The following is an 8,525-nucleotide window of genomic DNA, read 5'->3' on the forward strand; positions in this document are numbered from 1 at the left end:
TGTACATAATTAATTTTTTGCCTTAGCAAAATTTATCCATTTCGGTTTTAAAAACTATATTGCGTGCATCATTTTCCAATAAAAAAGCTAAAATTATCAAATTAAATTTGAAAATTTATTACAACTTAATTTGTAAAAATCCAATGCTTTAAAACATATTACATATATAAACCAATACCATAGTTATATGGAAGATCATTACGCTTTTTTCAGAATTTTACAGAAAAGCTAGGTGTAATACAAAGACATACTTATTACCCTTTGTGGCTTATAAGTGTTCAGAATATTAGTAGATAACTGAAATATAATAGCCAATGTTTTTGTTATAAGCAACACCTGGAGAAACTGAATAATTAAAGTGTTGTGAAGCGAGACTTAATTATGTTGTTTTTTAGGCCTCACGTTTCTTACTTTGTCGATTAACAGTGAAAAAAAATATATGACTAATCCGATGATCTTTCTTAATGATTTTTCATATGTGGATCGCTCGGGAGAAATGAGAAAAAATGGCAGGAAAGCAAGGGTATAACATAATTTTAATAACAGTATACGAAATGGGCTCGGTGTTCCTTACTATTGGAAACCAATTTGTCCACGCCCTACTCGTTGTGTGGTGGATGTCTTTGGGAAATGAAAACCATTTTTTTTCAAGTCTTTTAGCAAACGCTTTTGATAAAATCGAGAATAAACTGTATGAAATTAATAGTAATTTTACATTAGTAAAACCATAGCTAGGGTAATATGGGGAGACTAGGAAGCAGCTTGAAGCAATGAAGCTTCTGAAAATAGAATTTAGTGCACTTGCGTTTGGTTTGTGTGAAACAATAGACAAGCTGTGACGTTTACGTTTATACGTTCAAGATGGCAGTTTTGCTAATATGAGTAATGGCATCTGAAACGAATTATGAGTATGATATTTAATGTAAGAAGGATTAAAAGTGATAATGAATTATACCCAAATTCGTCACAATTCGTGGAAGGTGACCTCTCGGCATCCGGGGAAGGGAAACCCCATTTCCGTACCTAGTTGGACTACACTGATAAAAATGAGCGGGCTTTCGGCATTCAAAAATGATGGCGAGTGTTCAATTTTGAACAAGCCTCTATTGACGAATTCAGATTTAACCAGAAACATTCAATTTTGAACAAGAAATGTTTCAGGCGTTCAAAACTATTCACGTACACTGTAAAAAAGTGATGTTCATCTTTGAATGCTTAGGTGTGCATAGCCCCGACACTGTGGTGGTACGCTTTAACGTTCAAATTTGAACAGAAAACTATTGTTCAAAATTAAACGCTCACGCATTCATATTTGAACGGTGCGTAAGAGGTTAGTATATCGTGTAAATTTAAGCACGAAACCGCTCAAATTTAATTGGAAAATTAAACGTTTAATATTGTATCTTTATGCATTCATTTTTGAGCAAAATCAGAGAGTTTGATCAAGCGTTCATATTCAATTGCTTACGTTCAAAATTGACTAGTTCGCCATTTAATAATACATGGTGGAAGAGCGTTTGATGAAGCATTGAAATTTGACAGTTATAGCGTTGAATTTTGAATAGAGAAATTTGATTTCAAAATTCATCGCTGAATGCCTTATGGTAGGGCATACTATATTAAATATAAGCACTGATGAGGAAGAAATCTAATGTGTTTATCGCTTGTACGAATTTTGAATAGAGAAATTTGATTTCAAAATTCATCGCTGAATGCCTTATGGTAGGGCATACTATATTAAATATAAGCACTGATGAGGAAGAAATCTAATGTGTTTAACGCTTGTACATCATATGAAGGCGGGTGAATTTGAAACACATAAATTATAATCGTTAATTGTGTTAAATAATAATTCAGTTATATGAAGAAAGTCTGCACTTAAAGAAAGTGTTCATTATCAAGTTCTCTCCGATTATAGCGTTGTAGCAATAAATAACATTATCAAACTCTTTGAAGGCCTATGTAAATATAAGGGAAAGGTGAAATACGCAATAACCCGTAACATTTCCTTTGATATTATTGTATAATGATGTTTATACGGACAAAGATATATTTAATTCACGGTAAATAAGCAAGTTATAGTAAATGGTTAAGAAGTTATTGTATTTCTAATGAATGCTTTGTTTGTAGTACAAATTTACAGGAGCGGAATCAAGTAATTTTAGGGTAGAATTAATTTTGTTTTGCGATTGAACAGTTTCGTTCACGTTTGAAAACCCATTAAACGCTTTTTTTGTTGTTTTAAAGTCAAAAACACTTTCATTTTAACGCCCATAACGCTCTCGTGTGAACGCCCATAACGCTCTCGTGTGAACGCCCTTACCGCTCTCGTTTGAACGCCCTTACCGCTCTCGTTTGAACGCCCTTACCGCTCTCGTTTGAACGCCCTTACCGCTCTCGTTTGAACGCCCTTACCGCTCTCGTTTGAACGCCCTTACCGCTCTCGTTTGAACGCCCTTACCGCTCTCGTTTGAACGCCCTTACCGCTCTCGTTTGAACGCCCTTACCGCTCTCGTTTGAACGCCCTTACCGCTCTCGTTTGAACGCCCTTACCGCTCTCGTTTGAACGCCCTTACCGCTCTCGTTTGAACGCCCTTACCGCTCTCGTTTGAACGCCCATATCGCACTCGTTTGAACGCCCATATCGTTCTCGTTTTAACTTTGAACGCCCATATCGCACCCGTTTGAACGCCCATAATCCCCACGTTTGAACGTCAAAAACACGTTTGAAAGTCCAAAAAGTTCTTATTTGAACGTCAAAAGCAATCTCGTTTGAAAGCTTCGAAGTTCTTATTTGAACTCCTAAAACGCTCTTGTTTTAATACTAATACTAATACAATCCTATTATAACGCCAAAACGACCATATCTGAACGCTTCATTAGCGCAAGGCGGTTATTCAAAATTGAATGGGATAAGGATTCATTTTTGAATGGTAATATATAAGCTGTTGAAAAAAGAATGCTAGAGTTAAGTTTTGATCGATATGACGGTAGTTTGTTCAAAAATGAATGTTCAATGTTGGTTCTGAACGCCTTACACACTCCTTGTTCAAAACTGAACGGTCACTATCAATTTTGAATGCCAAAAGCACGCTTATTTTTTACAGTGTATTCTATTGTAGATCCTGAAAAGATTGGCTTAGGCTAGGTTATTCTTGTTGTATAGGCGGAAGAATTTGACCCTGCACAGGATATTTAAATCACCTGCCCAGAGTGATATATGTACGACGCGTTTTTTATAGAGATATCGTCAGTAGCCCTAATTCTCTGTTGTCGTGAAAAAATTATATTTTTTAAACGATCATTCCATTTTCGGTTTTTAAGTTCTTGCAAAGAGAACTTAAATGTTCATTCCATTGTTCATGTCTGCGATCGGTAAACAAACCATACTTTTCTGCGAAACGTAAACGTTGACAGAGTTCTGTGAACGCGAAGACGGGTGTATTAAAATAGTCCTGATTGACAAAATAGTATTTGTGGCATTCTTGTCCCTTCATAATATAATGTTCGTGACAATACCAGAATGTGGTCATTTTTGGCAATAAAATTTAGCATGAATTTAAACGCCGCATTTTCTAGCGAATCGCGGAGTAATTTGGCGTATATACGATTGAATTTTTAGAAAATATTTACGATATAATCGATTAAACGATTATAAAAATAAAGGATTTGTAAAAAAACTGATGGATTTGTAAAAAAACTGATGATTAATAATGTCCATTTTATGATTCGAAGAGAAATATTTATATAAACGCCGTATATTAAGAATAAGATATATTTGAAGAAATCTGATGGCATTTTATACCTTCCTAATGTCAAACGTTTCTTATCTAAACTATTTGATTAATTAAGTTTCATTCCGTATTTACTGATGCACTTAAATATTAAGAAAAACCACCAACAAAAAAATTCGAAATTAAAAATTGTCTTCGATTGACCTCTTCAGGGGACGTCTTTGGAGGGGAATTTACATCTCGAGTAGATAAACACAAAATTAAGTGGACAAACAACAATGGTCAGATCAATTCGTTCTGCAGGCCTAAAGACCACAAAACAAAAATCAAAAAGAGCCAACCGAACCAATTATTCATCTTTTTGACGTCCTACCAAACCTGAGCCTTTCCGCAGTTTGCGAGCCTATTTATCTCAGATTTCGCACCCACCTCCCCTCATCATCCTTGCTAGCGCGATAGTTGCTCTAGTATATAAGGCTTGGGGTTAGCCTCAAGAAAGCATCGCTTTGATCTCGACTTTAAATAGTACAAATAGTAGTTTCTTGAAAATCTGACGTATACAGTTCTAGCGAAATACTTTATTCAAAATGTAAGTATTATTTCTTTTGATATATTAATATTCGTATGTATTTTGTTACAAAATTTGCGCAAAATAACTTAGGGCCTGTATCGTGAGTTTTACGGCGAGCCTGAAGCAGCTCCATTGCCCTCACTGTGACGGTCCAAAAAAAAGGTACCTGCCCTTGGACAACTAAATTATTTATGTACTACGCGCAGCTGCGACACTATTAGGAGGTGCGTTTTAGTACAATCTAAAAACATTGTCGGATTATCCACCCATAGGGAACGTCGGTATTTGCTTGATGCGCGCAACTTTTGTACTCTTTCCAATGATTTTAACAGGGATGGCAAAAATTTCGTTTTTTTAAAAAAAACATAAGTTGTGTTTTTTACTGTTTACACGATTTGTTGTTTTAAACTGTTTTATAAACAAGTAGAAAAAACAGTAAAAAAACCACAAAAAACCTAGTTTTAAACGTGTTTAAAATCACTTTTCCAGATCTAGCACTCTATATATTATTTATCGCGGCTCTCCATTTAAGCCACTACTCCCGCTAGCGCAAAGCGCTTATTTTCACTGCGTATTTATTAAAAAAGGTATTGGTTTGGACCAAGACAGAAAAAACATATCATGAGATTGACGTTTATCAATTGATTGCAGTTCCGATATTGCAATTTTTCTTTATTTATATTTATTTTATTAACTGCTAATCGATTTATTCCCTCCAAATTAATTGAAGAAATGAGATATTTACGCTTTTTCAAGAACAAATTAGATTTTCCGAATTTATTTTATGATATTAAATAATTTGAAGGGAATACGTGTTGAGACATAATATTGAATAAGGGAAAGGGTATAGTCCAATTGGATCGAATCCCATTGGACCGAAACCGCTATTTCGTTTTTTATGGAGAATATATTTAAATTTCCAGTCCAATGGCAGGTTTCCGCTGAATGGGAATTTATTTGAAAGAATAAGTTAATAAAATGTCTGTGAGGATTTCGAATCACCGCAGCAGCATGGTAATATCAGGCTTTTAATTCAGAGGCTCGGGTTCAAACCCAGAGAATGAAATTGTAGGTTTGGTTAGATTTGGTCAGGTTCGGTTAGGTTAGGTTATTATCCTATTAATTAGCTGCCACCTTTTCCTAAACATTCTGCTACTAATTAGCTGCTACCTTTTCCAAAATATTCTCCTAATAGTTAGCTGCCACCTTTTCGTAAAAATTCTCCTATTAATTACTTGCCACCTTTTCCAAAACATTCTCCTATTAATTAGCTGCCACCTTTTTCAAAACATTCTTATACTAATTAGCTGCTACCTTTTCCAAAATATTCTCATAATAGTTAGCTGCCACTTTTCCTAAAAATTCTCCTATTAATTACTTGCCACCTTTTCCAAAACATTCTCCTATTAACTAGCTTGCACCTTTTTCAAAACATTCTTATACTAATTAGCTGTCACATTTTCCAAAATATTCTCCTAATTGTTAGCTGCCACTTTTTCCTAAAAATTCTCCTATTAATTACTTGCCACCTTTTCCAAAACATTCTCCTATTAATCAGTTGCCACCTTTTCCAAAATATTCTCCTATTAATTAGCTGCCACCTTTTCCAAAATATTCTCCTAATAATTCGTTGCCACCTTTTCCAAAAGAATGGTTCAAATAATTCGTTGCCAACTTTTCCAAAATAATCTCCTATTGATCTCCTATTGATTAGTTGCCACCTTTTCCTAAACATTCTTATACTAATTAGCTGCCACCTTTTCCTAAACCTTCTCCTACAAATTAGCTGCCACCTTTTCCAAAATATTCTCCTAATAGTTAGATGCCAACTTTTCAAAAGGATGTTTCCAATAATTCGATGCCACCTTTTCCAAAATATTCTCCTAATAGTTAGCTGCCACCTTTTCAAAAAGAATGGTTCCAATAATTAGATGCTACCTTTCCAAAATATTCTCCTAATAGTTAGCTGCCACTTTTCCAAAATATTCTCCTATTAATTTGTTGCCACCTTTTCCTAAATATTCTCCTGTTAATTAGCTGCCACCTTTTCCAAAACATTCTCCTACTAATTTGCTGCCACTTTTTCCAAAATATTCTCCTAATAGTTAGCTGCAACCTTTTCCAAAACACTCTCCTACTAATTAGCCGCCACCTTTTCCAAAATATTCTCCTACTAATTAGCTGTTACGTTTTCCAAAACATTCTCCTACTAATTAGCTGCTACGTTTTCCAAAACATTCTCCTACTAATTAGCTGCTACCTTTTCCATAATAGTCTCCTATTAGTTAGATGCCATCTTTTCCAAAACAATGGCTCCAATAATTCGTTGCCACCTTTTCCAAAATATTCTCCTATTAATTAGTTGCCACCTTTTCCAAAATATTCTCTTATAAATTAGCTGCCACCTTTTCCAAAATATTCTCCTAATAGTTAGCTGCCACATTTTCCAAAACAATGCAATTCTCTCCATTATCAATCACTCTTAAAATTAAATTTTGCATTTCAAACTTCAATATATATATACAACGAAAACTCTAGTGTAAAAAAAATTCCTTAAAAAAATTAAAACGTTTGCTTTTTAAATTTTAATATATATTTTCCCAAAACCGCACATTTGGGCTGTTTTCGGTTGAATGGGAAACGCGTTCGGTCGAACGGGATTCGGTCGAATGGGACACAAGGTGTGAAATATTCTACTGACTGTTTTAAAAGAGCAACAACTCCTTAAATTTTCAATTTCAAGGTATAAGAAATTGTCCGTGTGGAATTAGAACCAGGGAGCACTTGAGCCCAAAGCGAGTATCATACACCTTGACCAACGGACCACGAAAACCTTATGAGAAGAAAAATACTAAAATCAAAAACTCTCTGAGATTTGAACGCGGTACCACTCGAATCCAGTGCGAGTACCATACCCCTAGACCAACAGACCACTAACATGTACTACGAAAATCAAAAGCTCCTAAAGTTTAGAAGTTCAAGGTGTAAGAAACGGTTCTTGCCAGGGTTGGAAAAAATTTTGTGATTTTTATTGTTTAAAACACGATTTAAAATTAGATTTTCCGAAAACATTTTATCATGAAATTAATTATTAAGAAGGGAATACGTTTTGAGAGATAAATATTGAATATTTGAAATATTCTACTGACTGTTTAAAAAGATCAAGCGATCTTTTCAAAAGGAAAATGTAATTTTTTAATAGGGATAGAAAATGAGGGTGATGCGTGAATTTATACATTTAACCTCTAATGTCTAAATGCTTTCTTTTGTCGCCACTATTAAGGAATTTCCGCTTCCGTACTTTAGAGTTTCTTGGTCAGAATTCATCATACGTTTGAAACGTCACCACCCCTTACTATTTTGTAGGTGCTTCATGTTTTCCGTTTAAGCGTATTAATTTTAGCACTATCAAGGGCCTGGCTTTAAGGATTATGCGTAGTCACTTTAAAACAGTAAAATGTACCAACAGTGTAGAGAAACCACATTGGAGAAACGTTGTAGCTTTGTTTTAAGTAGACGACAAAAGCCTTAATCATATTTTTGGAATATCATTCTTCAATACAGATTAGTAACGGATAAATCAACTGGTAGGGTTTCCATACAATTAAACACACATATGTAACAGTCGAATTGTTGGAAGGTTTTGACTGAAGCTTATTATTTCTGTTATTTATTCTCTTCGCTCATTTTCAAATAAAAAGAGTTAAAATATTCGAAATTTCTCTCCATAAAAAACACAAATTGGTGTTTTTAATGGCTGTTTAGAACAATTTGTTTAAAACTTGCCAACCCTGCTCATTGTATATTCTTTCTAACTTAAAGAAATATAGAAAATTGGTTAAAAAGCGTTATGAAAATTAATGAAAATTAACGACTCCTTATCTCTATAGAATATCTATCCGCACTTGTAGTAGCCAGTGTAGTAGTAGTTTTAGCGACGGCAATGTCAGTCGTTTAATAACCATTTTCGTCATTAAAGCGATAACGTACATGAAGGAGGAATTTTATGAAACTTAATGTTGAAAAAAATGAAGCGCTACGCATTATGACCGCGTAACTTTGAAAATTATCTTGTTGAAAGTGACAATTTGATTTTCGAAACTTAATATTCTAGTTGAAATATTAAATGGTCCACCATCATCTTTGTAATAACCTCGGAGAATATAGGATCGCTTATTATTTATGTTATTCATTCTCTTCGCTCATTTTCAAATGAAAAA

The sequence above is a fragment of the Phalangium opilio genome, unplaced genomic scaffold, assembly GCF_054372755.1.
Source record: "Phalangium opilio isolate 3A_F unplaced genomic scaffold, DU_Popi_V2 ptg001170l_1, whole genome shotgun sequence".
NCBI classification, from domain to species: domain Eukaryota; kingdom Metazoa; phylum Arthropoda; class Arachnida; order Opiliones; family Phalangiidae; genus Phalangium; species Phalangium opilio.